Source organism: Triticum aestivum, chromosome 7D (assembly GCF_018294505.1).
Source record: "Triticum aestivum cultivar Chinese Spring chromosome 7D, IWGSC CS RefSeq v2.1, whole genome shotgun sequence".
Taxonomy (NCBI): Eukaryota; Viridiplantae; Streptophyta; class Magnoliopsida; order Poales; family Poaceae; genus Triticum; species Triticum aestivum.
The window spans coordinates 89,501,283-89,517,518 of NC_057814.1; positions in this window are offsets into that span (position 1 = coordinate 89,501,283).

The following is a 16,236-nucleotide window of genomic DNA, read 5'->3' on the forward strand; positions in this document are numbered from 1 at the left end:
AGTATCGGGAGTTGGACACCTCCCCTTTCAGGCACATTGCTATCGCATCCGATGTTGGTGCGGAGGGATACTATACTGCTGCCTACTCCACTGTCACCCGAGAGCCCTTCTACCATCAGCACTTGGTTCTGCATGCTGATGGGCTGGATCGAGCTAACCGAGCTCTTCGCCACGAGATGTACACCACCCGTCAGCACCTTTACCGTGCTCTGACGCTGCTGCACCCCTTTGTCCGATCTGGACAGGTACCGCGTACTGCGATCTACCCAGCCAGGACCGTGATGCCCCACGGTGTCGGTTGGCCAGAGGTGGGAGGCTACTCTCCCGCACTTGGCCCTCTTCTGCCACCTGATCGTCGGGCTCTACACCTGAGTATCCGCGGCCCCCAGTCTGCTGACGTGGAGGGCTATCTGTTGCCTCACTACCAGCTGTCGGGCTACGATTACCTCCACAGTACCTCTTGGGACTGATGTAGGCTTGCTTGTAGTGTTAGAGGCATTCGCCGCGAGCCTGTGTGCCGCCTATGATGTTTTAGTCTATGTACTAAACTCTATGCATGACCCCTTTTGTAAGCTATGCCGACTACTATGTAGTAGCTATCTTGCTCCTTTCGTTATGCATGTTTCATCATGAATGATTCTGTCTTAGCACATATTCTCAATGCTGAACTACCCCTGTTATATATTAGCAGGATGGTTAGACCAGGTGGTCGTGGTCGTGGTGGCGATGCCCCACCACCACCTGAGTACATGGCTGGTATGATCCAACAGTTTGAACTGAACCGCCAGTTCATGGAAAATATGATGGCTCAGTTTCCTCGCCCCAATATGAACCAGCAGCCAGCTCAAGTGACTCTTCAAGATTTCATACGCCTCAACCCAACCATCTACCGCAGCTCAACTCAGCCTCTGGATGCTGATGACTGGCTCCGTGACATCACCTATGAGATGGAGTCTGCCGATGTAGCCCCTGCCAGCTATGTCACTTTTGCTTCCTTCTTCTTGAAGGGACCCGCAGCTCAATGGTGGGACAGCCACAGGCGTACTCTGCCAGCTGGAACAATCATCACATGGCCAGACTTCCAAGCTGCTTTCCGTGCCCGCTTCATTCCTCAAGGAGTCATGGACCGGAAGAAGCGTGAGTTCCGCAACCTCACCCAAGGCAACAAAACTGTTGAAGCTTATCAGCGGGAGTTTCTGGACTTATCCCGCTATGCTGAAGAGGACATTGCAACTGATGCACGAGACAGGAGAAGTTCCGTGATGGACTACAAGCTGACATCAAGCTCGCACTTCTAGTGCATGACTTTGCTGATTTCGCCACCTTGGTGAACAAGGCCATCAATGTCGAGACTGGTCTGCAGGAATACCAGAGCTCTCAGAGGCGCAACCGTGACACGGGCTCATCTTCAGGCTCGCCCTCACAGAAGCGTAAGATATGGATCCCGAACAGCATGTATCGCCCAAATGCACCTGCTCCAAGGAAATCTTATGCTGCGCCGCTTCTGCCTCCTCCACCTTCTAGGTAGTCAAAGCTACCAGCTCCCCCACCTGGGGCTCCTGTTCCCACTCCCGATAATGGTCTGTGCTTCAAGTGTGGTCAACCGGGTCACTTTGCCAGGAACTGCTATCAGAACCAGAATCAACTGGCCCTTCCAGCAGCTGGCCGTGGTAACAACCAGCCCCGTAACAACAATGCTAAGTCTTATGGTCGTGCTCAGGCCAACCACGTTGATCTCAGCGAAGCTCAAGACCAGCCTGCTACTGTGATGGGTACACTCCTCGTAAATTCAGTACCAGCATCCGTTTTATTTGATACAGGAGCATCCCATTCATTCATATCAGCAGAATTTGCATTCCTGCATGGCATTAATTACGAAGAGATAAACACTCCGCTAGTGGTACACACCCCTGCGGGCCAATGTCAAACCTCTATGGTTAGTCACGATGTTACTGTTGAAATTGAAGGACTGGAATTTCTTGTCTCTCCCATCGTACTGAAGTCCTGTAGCATTGATCTCATTCTGGGAATGAATTGGTTAAAAGCGCATACTGCTTCAATCGTGTGCACCACTAAGACCGTCCATCTGCTGCACCCTTCAGATGAGATAGTTACTTACCAAGCCCATCTGGTGCAAAATGCCGAGGCAAGGCTCTATGCATTGAATGCCTTGAACGCTGCACCACTCGAGGGCATTGAAAACATTCCCGTCGTGCGTGAATTCCTCGACGTCTTCCCTGAAGAACTTCCGGGGATTCCCCCTGCTAGAGCTGTCGAATTCATCATCGACTTGAAACCCGGCACCACTCCTATAGCCAAGCGACCCTACAAAATGCCGCCGCATGAACTCCTTGAGCTTAAGGAGGAAATCGACAAATCTCTTCGCCAAGGTTCATTCGCCCAAGTTGCTCTCCTTGGGGAGCACCTTCTCTCTTTGTCAAGAAGAAGGATGGGACTAACCGATTGGTTCAAGACTACCGTCCTATAAACCAAGCTACCATTCAGAATAAATACCCCCTTCCTCGGATCAATGATCTGTATGATCAACTGGCGGGTTCGTCAGTGTTCTCTAAGCTCGACTTGAGGTTGGGCTACCACCAGATCCGTGTTCGCGAAGAGGATATCCGAAAGACCGCCTTCGTGACTCGCTATGGTTCATACGAGTACACCGTCATGTCTTTCGGTTTAACCAATGCTCCAGCCACCTTCTCTCGTCTGATGAACTATATATTCATGGATTACCTCGACAAGTTCGTCGTGGTTTATCTGGATGATATCCTGGTATTCTCCAAGAACGAAGAAGAACATGCTGAACATCTTCGACTTGTGCTGGAAAAGCTACGAGAACATCAACTATATGCCAAGTTCTCCAAATGTGAATTCTGGCTACCGGAAGTAACCTATCTTGGGCATGTCATCTCTAAGGATGGTATTGCTGTCAACCCCGAGCGAGTTCAGGCTATTCTTGATTGGACTCCTCCCAAGAACGTTAAGCAAGTCAGAAGTTTTCTCGGTCTCGCCAGCTATTGCCGTCGATTCGTCGAGAACTTCTCTAAGATCGCCAGGCCTCTGACTAACCTATTGCATAAGGGTGTCAAGTTCCAATGGACAGACAAGTGTCAGGAAAGTTTCCAGGCACTCAAAGACAAGTTGACTTCTGCCCTAGTTCTAGCTCCACCTGATACTAAGAAGGACTTTGTCATTTACTGCGACGCTTCCCGTCAAGGATTAGGCTGTGTCCTAATGCAAGACCGCAAAGTGATTGCTTATGCCTCTCGACAATTGCGCCCTCACGAAGAGAACTACCCAGTTCACGACCTCGAACTTGCTGCTGTCATTCATGCGCTGAAGCAGTGGCGACATTACCTTCTCGGTAATCATTGCGAGATCTTCACCGACCACCAAAGTCTGAAGTATCTGTTTACTCAGCCAGACCTGAACCTCCGTCAGCAGAGATGGATGGAGCTTGTTGCAGACTTTGACTTGGGTATTTCCTATACGCCAGGCAAGGCTAATGTAATGGCTGATGCCTTGAGCCGCAAGTCTTACTGCAACCACCTTCAGGTTCACAAAGTTCAGCCCTCGCTTGTTGAAGAATTCAGGAAGCTGAACCTCCATATTGTTCCTCCGGGTGCACTCGCTCCCCCTCCTAAGGAGTTTGGCAAGGTGAACCTCCACGTTGTTACCCAGGGTTCCCTCAATACCCTAGTTGCTAAACCAGATCTCGAGGACAGCATCAAAAGGCTACAGAAGTATGACTCTGAAGCCCACAAGATTAAGCGCTACCTCGCAGAAGGAAAGCCCTCATTCTTCACCATTGCTGAAGATGGCACCCTATACTTCAAGGGCCGCCTAGTGGTGCCATGTGCAGAGAAAAACCTGGATATGACACAGGAAGTTATGAAAGAAGCTCATGATACGCCTCTTTGTATCCATCCTGGTAGCACAAAGATGTACCAAGACATCCGTCAGAGATTCTGGTGGTCTAATATGAAGCAAGACATTGCTCGTTATGTTGCTGAGTGTGACGTTTGCCGTCGTATCAAAGTAGAACATCAAAGGCCTGCTGGAACTCTGCAACCTATCTCTATTCCTGAATGGAAATGGGACCATGTTGAGATGGACTTCGTCACTGGATTTCCCAAATCACAGAAAGGTAATGATGCTATTCTTGTCGTCATTGACCGGCTTTCCAAAGTTGCACATTTCCTGGCGGTCAAAGAAACGATCACTGCTAGCCAGTTGGCAACGCTCTATATGTCCAGGATTGTTTCACTCCACGGTATTCCATTGGTTATCAGTTCAGACCGTGGTAGCTTATTCACTTCAAGATTCTGGGCAAGTTTCCAAGAAGCTATGGGAACTCGTCTGTCATTCAGTACTGCGTTTCATCCTCAATCGCAAGGACAAGTTGAACGCGTCAATCAAGTTCTCGAAGACATGCTTCGAGCTTGCGTTATTTCCTTCGGCAAGAAATGGGAGGAATCTCTCCCGTATGCTGAGTTCTCTTATAATAATAGCTATCAAGCTAGTCTGAAGATGGCCCCCTTCGAAGTGTTATATGGACGAAAGTGCCGAACCCCTCTGAACTGGTCAGAAACTGGGGAACGTCCACTCTTCGGTCCGGATATTATCCAAGATGCCGAAGAACAAGTCCGCATTATTCGTGAGAATCTCAAGACTGCTCAGTCACGTCAGAAGAGTCAGTATGACCGTCATCATAAAGACATGGTCTATCAACCTGGCGAAAAGGCTTATCTTCGAGTCACACCTATGAAGGGTGCTCACCGCTTCGGGATCAAGGGCAAACTAGCTCCTCGCTATATTGGCCCATTCCTTATTCTCGAAAGGCGTGGAAAAGTGGCATACCAACTGGAACTACCGCCGAACCTTTCTCAGGTTCACGATGTGTTCCATGTGTCACAGCTCCGCCGTTGCTTCAAGGACCCAATCCGAGCTGTGGATCATGAAGTGCTCGAATTGCAGCAAGATCTCTCCTATAAGGAGCATCCGGTCCGCATTCTCGACCAAGCTGAACGCCGCACACGTCAGAAGGCGATCAAGTTTCTCAAAGTCCAGTGGTCGCACCATTCTGAAGATGAGGCCACTTGGGAACGAGAGGATCGTCTGCGCGAAGAATACCCCGCACTGTTTCCTCCTACCTCCTAAATCTCGGGACGAGATTTCTTGTAGTGGAGGAGATTTGTAACACCCCGAGAATCATGCTACAGTAACTCTCTGTGATTAAGCTAATCATGTTGCTAAACAGGGCTTGATCACATTTGAATCACATTCCTTTTCAAACTCCTAATTCAAACTTCAATTAAAATTTAAAAGTGGAAAATAAAAAGTTTTCGAAAAATTTAAACAAAAATGTTCGGGCCATGCCAGAAATTGCACTGATAATTATTGTGGAGAAAACACATTTTTATAAAATGCCTAAATACTTTTAAATGAAATAAAACATAAAAAGAAAATAAACAAATAAAAAGAAAACAGACCAGACAAAAAAAATAGCAAAAGGAGCAGGCCCCCCCCACTGGACCCCTGGCCCAACTGGGCCGACCCCCGGCCAGCCGGCCTAGCCACCTCTCCCCCTCGCCCCCTTCCCTGTTCCCCCGACCAGGGTCGGAACAGGGGCCGTCCCCGCCGCACCCCCTCGCCGGCGACGGGGAGGATAAGGACGCCAGCGCCCCCCCGCCTCCTCGGGCCCCTCTCCCACTCGCCCCCGCTCTCACTCTCGGCCTCTGCGCCTCCCCCGTCAGATCCACCTCCCTCTCCCCTTCGATCCCCACTGCCAGAGCGTGCTCGCCGCCGTTCTCCGTCGTCCCCGCGGCCACCGTCATCGCCCTGCACCCCCGACATGCCGTAGGCGTCCGTCGTCGTCCGCCACTTCGACCGGTGCCCGCCGTTGGAGCCGGGAGGCACCACAGCGCCGGATCCAGCTCGTCCCCTTCCGCCTCGGCCGCCGGTGACCGCCGTCGTCTCCGGCCACCTCTGCGCTCCTAAGCTGTCGCAGGCTTTTCGTAGCCGCTCGGTGAGCTCCACCCCTTCCTCTCCCCGTCCTAGCTCCGTTTACGCGCTGCAGCAAGCTGTGCGCGACGCGACGCCATTGCCGCGCCCGGGCTCCGCTGTCGAGCTCGTAGCCATCACGGTAGGGCTCCTCCCGGTCCGTCGAGCTCACCAACACGTTCGTGGCTTCGAGTAGTCGCCGTAGGAGTAGCGCGCCGCCCGTTTTAGCCTCCTTTTCATCGCGCGCGAGTTCGCCGTGCTTCGGGTCTCCGCCGTCCCTGTCGCCGGCAGCGGCTCCGGCCATCGCAGCTTGCGTGGCCACCCGCGTTGGATGCGGCGTTGCTCACTCGTTCGAACGCAGCAACGCACGGGTCAAAAGGCCCCCTGTACGTGGATTCCGGTGAGGTCCCGAGCGCCTCCGCCGTATTTTCGGTCGCCGGTGTTCAGCCGCCGGCCACCACCGACGTGGCACACCTGGGGCCACCCCTGGGTCATTGCCAGCGGGCCCTGCGGGCCCCGTTGACTGGGTCAACCCAGTCAACGTGCTGATTGGGCAGGCCCAGCCACTGACATGCGGGCCCCGCCGCAGAAAAAAAAAGAACAAAAGAAAATGTTTTTATAATTAAAACTAATTAATTAAATTAATCACTCACTGACAGGTGGGCCCAGTAGTTAATTAACTAAAAACTAATTAGTTTAATCTTCTGTTAACCCACTGTCTATGACAGGTGGGTCCCCCGTGTCAGTTTTGACCAGTCAACCCGGACTATTGACCGCTGACGTCGCTCATACGTCATGCTGATGTCATACCCCTTTTTCTGTTAATTAAATAATTCCAGAAATTCAAATAAACTTTGAAAATTCATATCTTTTAAACCGTAACTCGGATGAAAATGTTTTCTATATGAAAGTTGCTCAGAACGGCGAGACGAATCCGAATACGCAGTCCGTTCATCCACCACACCTCCCTAACCTATCGAACTAGCAACTTTCCCCATCCGGTCCGTCTGTCCGAAACGCGAAACATCGGGAATACTTTCCCGGATGTTCCCCCTCTTCACCGGTACCACCTACTGTCGCGTTAGGGCACACCTAGCACCGCTCATTGTCATATCACGCATCGTCATGCTTATGTTCGCATTGTATTTACTGTTTCTTCCCTCTCTTCTCTCCGATAGACTACGAGACCGACACTTCTGCTGCCCAGTTCGACTACGGAGTCGACGACCCCTCCTACTTGCCAGAGCAACCAGGCAAGCCCCCCCCCCTTGATCACCAGATATCGCCTACTCTACTCTCTACTACTTGCATTAGAGTAGTGTAGCATGTTACTACTCTCGATTAATCCTATTCTGTTGCATAGCCTGTCATTGTTGCTACAGTTGTTTCCCTTACCTGCTATCCTACTGCTTAGTATAGGATGCTAGTTACCATCAGTGGCCCTACATTCTTGTCCGTCTGCTGTGCTATACTATCGGGCCGTGATCACCTGGGCGGTGATCACGGGTTTATAATCATATATTATATACATGACACATGTGATGACTGAAGACGGGTCGGCTCGTAGGAGTACCCGCGAGTGGATCTTTGGGGCGGAGCGACAGGGCAGGTTGAGACCACCTAGGTGAGACATGGGCCTGGCCCTGGTCGGCGTTCGCGGTTACTTAACACGCTTAACGAGATCTTGGTATTTGATCTGAGTCTGGCCATTTGGTCTATACGCACTAACCATCTACGTGGGAGTAGTTATGGGTATCCCGGCGTCGTGGTATCAGCCGAAGCCTTCTTGACGTCAGCGACTGAGTGGCGCGCGCCGTGTTGGACCGCTTTGACGTAACCGCCGTGATCGTGCGGGTTGCTAGGTCTGCTCGCGGCCGCGTTCGCAACGTGCAGGTGTGCATAGGGCGATGGGCCCAGACCCCTGCGCGCATAGGGTTAGACCGGCGTGCTGACCTCTCTGTTGTGCTTAGGTAGGGCTGCGACGCGTTGATCTTACGAGGCCGGGCATGACCCAGAAAAGTGTGTCCGGCCAAATGGGATCGAGCGTGTTGGGTTATGTGGTGCACCCCTGCAGGGAAGTTTATCTATTCGAATAGCCGTGTCCCTCGGTAAAAGGACGACCCGGAGTTGTACCTCGACCTTATGACAACTAGAACTGGATACTGAATAAAATACACCCTTCCAAGTGCCAGATACAACCCGGTGATCGCTCTCTAACAGGGCGACGAGGACCCAATCCGAGCTGTGGATCATGAAGTGCTCGAATTGCAGCAAGACCTCTCCTATAAGGAGCATCCGGTCCGCATTCTCGACCAAGCTGAACGCCGCACACGTCAGAAGGCGATCAAGTTTCTCAAAGTCCAGTGGTCGCACCATTCTGAAGATGAGGCCACTTGGGAACGAGAGGATCGTCTGCGCGAAGAATACCCCGCACTGTTTCCTCCTACCTCCTAAATCTCGGGACGAGATTTCTTGTAGTGGAGGAGATTTGTAACACCCCGAGAATCATGCTACAGTAACTCTCTGTGATTAAGCTAATCATGTTGCTAAACAGGGCTTGATCACATTTGAATCACATTCCTTTTCAAACTCCTAATTCAAACTTCAATTAAAATTTAAAAGTGGAAAATAAAAGTTTTCGAAAATTTAAACAAAAATGTTCGGGCCATGCCAGAAATTGCACTGATAATTATTGTGGAGAAAACACATTTTTATAAAATGCCTAAATACTTTTAAATGAAATAAAACATAAAAAGAAAATAAACAAATAAAAAGAAAACAGACCAGACAAAAAAAAAGCAAAAGGAGCAGGCCCCCCCCCCACTGGACCCCTGGCCCAACTGGGCCGACCCCCGGCCCAGCCGGCCTAGCCACCTCTCCCCCTCGCCCCCTTCCCTGTTCCCCTGACCGGGGTCGGAACAGGGGCCGTCCCCGCCGCACCCCCTCGCCGGCGACGGGGAGGATAAGGACGCCAGCGCCCCCCCGCCTCCTCGGGCCCCTCTCCCACTCGCCCCCGCTCTCACTCTTGGCCTCTGCGCCTCCCCCGTCAGATCCACCTCCCTCTCCCCTTCGATCCCCACTGCCAGAGCGTGCTCGCCGCCGTTCTCCGTCGTCCCCGCGGCCACCGTCATCGCCCTGCACCCCCGACATGCCGTAGGCGTCCGTCGTCGTCCGCCACTTCGACCGGTGCCTGCCGTTGGAGCCGGGAGGCACCACAGCGCCGGATCCAGCTCGTCCCCTTCCGCCTCGGCCGCCGGTGACCGCCGTCGTCTCCGGCCACCTCTGCGCTCCTAAGCTGTCGCAGGCTTTTCGTAGCCGCTCGGTGAGCTCCACCCCTTCCTCTCCCCGTCCTAGCTCCGTTTACGCGCCGCAGCAAGCTGTGCGCGACGCGACGCCATTGCCGCGCCCGGGCTCCGCTGTCGAGCTCGTAGCCATCACGGTAGGGCTCGTCCCGGTCCGTCGAGCTCACCAACACGTTCGTGGCTTCGAGTAGTCGCCGTAGGAGTAGCGCGCCGCCCGTTTTAGCCTCCTTTTCATCGCGCGCGAGTTCGCCGTGCTTCGGGTCTCCGCCGTCCCTGTCGCCGGCGGCGGCTCCGGCCATCGCAGCTTGCGTGGCCACCCGTGTTGGATGCGGCGTTGCTCACTCGTTCGAACGCAGCAACGCACGGGCCTAAAGGCCCCCTGTACGTGGATACCGGCGAGGTCCCGAGCGCCTCCGCCGTATTTTCGGTCGCCGGTGTTCAGCCGCCGGCCACCACCGACGTGGCACACCTGGGGCCACCCCTGGGTCATTGCCAGCGGGCCCTGCGGGCCCCGTTGACTGGGTCAACCCAGTCAACGTGCTGACTGGGCAGGCCCAGCCACTGACATGCGGGCCCCGCCGCAGAAAAAAAAAGAACAAAAGAAAATGTTTTTATAATTAAAACTAATTAATTAAATTAATCACTCACTGACAGGTGGGCCCAGTAGTTAATTAACTAAAAACTAATTAGTTTAATCTTCTGTTAACCCACTGTCTATGACAGGTGGGTCCCCCGTGTCAGTTTTGACCAGTCAACCCGGACTGTTGACCGCTGACGTCGCTCATACGTCATGCTGACGTCATACCCCTTTTTCTGTTAATTAAATAATTCCAGAAATTCAAATAAACTTTGAAAATTCATATCTTTTAAACCGTAACTCGGATGAAAATGTTTTCTATATGAAAGTTGCTTAGAACGACGAGTCGAATCCGAATACGCAGTCCGTTCATCCACCACACCTCCCTAACCTATCGAACTAGCAACTTTCCCCATCCGGTCCGTCTATCCGAAACGCGAAACATCGGGAATACTTTCCCGGATGTTCCCCCCCCCCTTCACCGGTACCACCTACTGTCGCGTTAGGGCACACCTAGCACCGCTCATTGTCATATCACGCATCGTCATGCTTATGTTCGCATTGTATTTACTTTTTCTTCCCCCTCTTCTCTCCGATAGACTACGAGACCGACACTTCTGCTGCCCAGTTCGACTACGGAGTCGACGACCCCTCCTACTTGCCAGAGCAACCAGGCAAGCCCCCCCTTGATCACCAGATATCCCTACTCTACTCTCTACTACTTGCATTAGAGTAGTGTAGCATGTTACTACTCTCGATTAATCCTATTCTGTTGCATAGCCTGTCATTGTTGCTACAGTTGTTTCCCTTACCTGCTATCCTACTGCTTAGTATAGGATGCTAGTTACCATCAGTGGCCCTACATTCTTGTCCGTCTGCTGTGCTATACTATCGGGCCGTGATCACCTGGGCGGTGATCACGGGTTTATACTCATATATTATATACATGACACATGTGATGACTGAAGACGGGTCGGCTCGTAGGAGTACCCGCGAGTGGATCTTTGGGGCGGAGCGACAGGGCAGGTTGAGACCGCCTAGGTGCGAGGTGGGCCTGGCCCTGGTCGGCGTTCGCGGTTACTTAACACGCTTAACGAGATCTTGGTATTTGATCTGAGTCTGGCCATTTGGTCTATACGCACTAACCATCTACGTGGGAGTAGTTATGGGTATCCCGGCGTCGTGGTATCAGCCGAAGCCTTCTTGACGTCAGCGACTGAGTGGCGCGCGCCGTGTTGGACCGCTTTGACGTAACCGCCATGATCGTGCGGGTTGCTAGGTCTGCTCGCGGCCGCGTTCGCAACGTGCAGGTGTGCATAGGGCGATGGGCCCAGACCCCTGCGCGCATAGGGTTAGACCGGCGTGCTGACCTCTCTGTTGTGCTTAGGTAGGGCTGCGACGCGTTGATCTTACGAGGCCGGGCATGACCCAGAAAAGTGTGTCCGGCCAAATGGGATCGAGCGTGTTGGGTTATGTGGTGCACCCCTGCAGGGAAGTTTATCTATTCGAATAGCCGTGTCCTCGGTAAAAGGACGACCCGGAGTTGTACCTCGACCTTATGACAACTAGAACTGGATACTGAATAAAATACACCCTTCCAAGTGCCAGATACAACCCGGTGATCGCTCTCTAACAGGGCGACGAGGAGGGGATCGCCGGGTAGGATTATGCTATGCGATGCTACTTGGAGGACTTCAATCTACTCTCTTCTACCTGCTGCAAGATGGAGATTACCAGAAGCGTAGTCTTCGACAGGACTAGCTATCCCCCTCTTATTCTGGCATTCTGCAGTTCAGTCCACTGATATGCTCCTTTACACATATACCCATGCATATGTAGTGTAGCTCCTTGCTTGCGAGTACTTTGGATGAGTACTCACGGTTGCCTTTCCCCCTCTTTTCCCCCTTTCCTTCCTATCTGGTTGTCGCAACCAGATGCTGGAGTCCAGGAGCCAGACGCCACCGTCGACGACGACACCTACGACACTGGAGGTGCCTACTACTACGTGCAGGCCGCTGACGACGACCAGGAGTAGTTAGGAGGATCCCAGGCAGGAGGCCTGCGCCTCGTTCGATCTGTATCCCAGTTTGTGCTAGCCTTCTTAAGGCAAACTTGTTTAACTTATGTCTGTACTCAGATATTGTTGCTTCCGCTGACTCGTCTGTGATCGAGCACTTGTATTCGAGCCCTCGAGGCCCCTGGCTTGTATTATGATGCTTGTATGACTTATTTATACTTTAGAGTTGTGTCGTGATATCTTCCCGTGAGTCCCTGATCTTGATCGTACACATTTGCGTGCATGATTAGCGTACGGTCAAATCGGGGGCGTCACATCCTAGTAGGAGTAGGACTCCCCCTTTCCTAGTCCAACTAGGAGGAGGAAGGGGGAAGGAAGGAGAGGGAGAGAGGGGGAAAGAGGGGGCGCCGCCCCCCTCCTTGTCCAATTCAGACTCCTCAAGGGGGGGGCCAGCCCTATGGCCCCCTCCTCTCTCTCTCACACACAAGGCCCATGTTGGCCCATTAGCCCCCCCGGGGTTCCGATAACTCCCCGGTACTCCGATAATTATCCGGTGACCCCCGGAACTCATTCGGTGTTCGAATATAGTCATCCAATATATCAATCTTTATGTCTCGACCATTTCGAGACTCCTCGTCATGTCCGTGCCGGGACTCCGAACTATCTTCGGTACATCAAAACACATAAACTCATAATACTGACCGTCACCGAACGTTAAGCGTGCGGACCCTACGGGTTCGAGAACTATGTAGACATGACCAAGACACGTCTCCAGTCAATAACTAATAGCGGAACCTGGATGTTTATATTGGCTCCCACATCTTCTACGAAGATCTTTATCAGTCAAACCGCATAACGATATACGTTGTTCCCTTTGTCATCGATATGTTACTTGCCCGAGATTCGATCTTCGGTATCTCAATACCTAGTTCAATCTCGTTACCGGCAAGTCTCTTTACTCGTTCCGTAATGCATCATCCTGCAACTAACTCATTAGTCACATTGCTTGCAAGGCTTATAGTGATGTGCATTACCGAGAGGGCCAGACATACCTCTCCGACAATCGGAGTGACAAATCCTAATCTCGATCTATGCCAACTCAACAAGTACCATCGGAGACACCTATAGAGCACCTTTATAATCTCCCAGTTACGTTGTGACGTTTGGTAGCACACTAAGTGTTCCGCCGGTATTCGGTAGTTGCATAACCTCATAGTCATAGGAACATGTATAAGTCATGAAGAAAGCAATAGCAATATACTAAACCATCAAGTGCTAAGCTAACTGAATGGGTCAAGTCAATCACATCATTCTCTAATGATGTGATCCCGTTAATCAAATGACAACTCATGTCTATGGTTAGGAAACTTAACCATCTTTGATTCAACGATCTAGTCAAGTAGGCATACTAGTGATACTCTGTTTGTCTATGTATTCACACATGTAGTAAGTTTCCGGTTAATACAATTCTAGCATGAACAAACATTTATCATGATATAAAAAAATAAATAATAACTTTATTATTGCCTCTAGGATATATTTCCTTCACGAATATCACTATGTAAATCTCTCTCTCTCTCTCTATCCATATACCAGGCTACATATTTGGGGTGTCCTGAGTCAGCCCTCATAGTTCAAAAGGTATTGTTAGGAGAGTCCGGAAAACATTCTATCCGGATGAAATATGGGAGCACCACATCATTTCATTTGTATGGAATTATAAACATGCAATGAAATATCATTTCCATGATTTATCTATTTTCTGCGCGCTATCATCTTATGCAAGTATGAGGTGATACGGGGTCTTACGTGCTCCCATGCTCCAGAGATTCTCGGCCGTTGAATCTTTGATCCAATGGACATCATCGGTCAGTGGTAAAGGTTGCACGCTTCTGCAGAAAACTCCCAAAGATTCCTGGAATTGCGCTTTGGTGTACATCTGCCCTCGGAGCATGGGAGCATGTGACTGCCCCTATCGGCAGATATTTTCCCAAACCCCTACTTTGTCGCGTGGGTAAACCGAGGCGATGCCTGGCGCGCTCAGCGGCAATCTCGCAGTGGACCGGAGGAAATGCGACGGATGCTGTGGGTCGCTGCGTGACTTGACGCGTCAGTAGCAGCATGGTCGAGCTCAGGGGCGTAGCCTTCGAAGCGAAGCTAGCTCCTGGCGCGCGGCAGGAATAAGCAGGGGAGCCTGGCTGCTTTTTTGGGAGGAGGCGGGGTTTGTCAGATGTTGTGCGCCGGCGAAGAAGAACACGACTAGGTCTAGACTGAGTCATATCGGCCCGGCCGGCCGGGGAAACCATTATTATTCTGGGTACATGTTAATGTTCCACTGCGGCCGTGCATGGCCTAGCGTTGCACGCTGCTGCTCGGTAAATATCCAGTAGGAAGTTTGAACGATTGGAAAAGGATGGTGTTTGTATCCATGAACCAACGGATTTGATGGAGTACGCGTCATGTTCATTGGTGACGGATGAGATGGCATCGCTGCAGAACTTCCCACTAGTATTTTGGTGAGTTAATTCACTCATTTGCAAAATAAATCATCGACATATCCCAAATTTCAAGTTTCAGCAATAATTAGACAAGCAAAATATGAGCCATGTAACATAAAACGAAATATATCAAGAATATTTTTCGAATGAAGAGTATCCCCATCCATCCTACAACAAACGCCATTTTGGAGTTAGGCACAAAACTTGGCAATTTTTTGGAAATGAAGGCATGCCCCGGCCTTTGCATCATGACGATGCATGCAGCCATTTTATTAAAAGTCCACGAAGCACCGAAACTGTCATAATAGTCTTACTCCTCGCAAGAGGAGCAAAGAAAAATAAAAAAAGAAAATTACAAGCTGACAAAATCAACCGATACGGTAATATGAAGGATAAGCTCCCTAGACTCCTATCCTGTTATGTGAGCGCCATCCGAACCCGTTAAATATAACCCGTGCTACCATCTCCCATTGGTTGCACCCAGTAACCAAAGGCTCCCTGAAGTCCATAGGAGTGAGTAAGGACCACGTACAGATCCAAGCTGTAGCTCTGAAGATGACCTGCAAGAAAGTTAAAGTGTGTTGTCTGTTAAAAATCATATCATTCCTGCAGTTCCATATAGCCCATAATAGCGCACATATTCCAATCCGAATACGAGCCACAGCAGTCTGTTCAACCCCAGCTAACCACGTCCCAAACAAAGACGCAATATCGACTGGAGGATTAATGTTGAAAACTATATGAATCGTTCTCCAAAGTAACTTGGCAAGTGGGCATTCAAGAAATAAGTGTTGTATTGTTTCATCATGATCACAAAAACAGCACCGCGAACTTCCTACCCATCGTCTTTTGATTAAGTTGTCCTTTGTGACTATCACTCGCTTATGGACGAACCACATAAAAATTTTGATGCGCAAAGGAACCTTAACCCTCCAGATGTGCAACGATCGTGAGATTGGGCCAGAATTAATTAAATCCATATAGAATGATTTCTCCGTAAAAAAAACCCATTCTTAGTTAGCTTCCATTGTGTGGAATCCGGCTGGTCGGAGAGTTGAACCTCTATCAGTCTCCGAACCAAATGCATCCAGGAAGTCCATCTCTCACCAACTAACACACGTCTAAACTGGATGTTCAAGGGAATTGTTTGAAAGATTGTGCCTACGTAATCCTCCTTACGTTGCACACTATTATAAAGGGTGGGATATTGGGCGGCCAGGGGCGTCTCTCCTAACCAGTATCCTTCCAAAATCTTGTTGACATCCCATTGCCAACCAAGAATTTGACCCTACGGAAGAACAAGTCCTTCGTTCTCATAAGTCCCTTCCAAAATGGCGAGTCAGTCGGTCTCATGGTAACCTGGGCTAATGTTTTCGAGTGTAAATACTTATTGCGCAGGGTTTGTGACCACATACCCTCCGGCTCTGCCTCTAGCCTATATAGCCATTTGCTCATAAGGCATTTATTCTTAATTTCTAAGTTCTCAATACCGAGACCCCCTTGGTCTTTAGGTCGGCAAAGGATATCCCATCGCGCGAGACGGTATTTCCTCTTGGCCTCATCAGACTGCCAGAAGAAACGAGATCTAAAGAAATCAAGTCGCTTCCGAACCCCGTTCGGAATTTCGAAGAACGAAAGCAGAAACATCGGCATACTAGTCAGTACCGAGTTAATCAGGACCAGCCGACTTCCATATGACATAAGCTTGCCCTTCCAACAGCTAAGTTTTTTTTTCAATTTGCTCTTCAATACACTTCCATTATTTATTAGATAATTTACGGTGATGGATCGGTATTCCCAAATAACTGAATGGTAAAGCACCTAATTCAC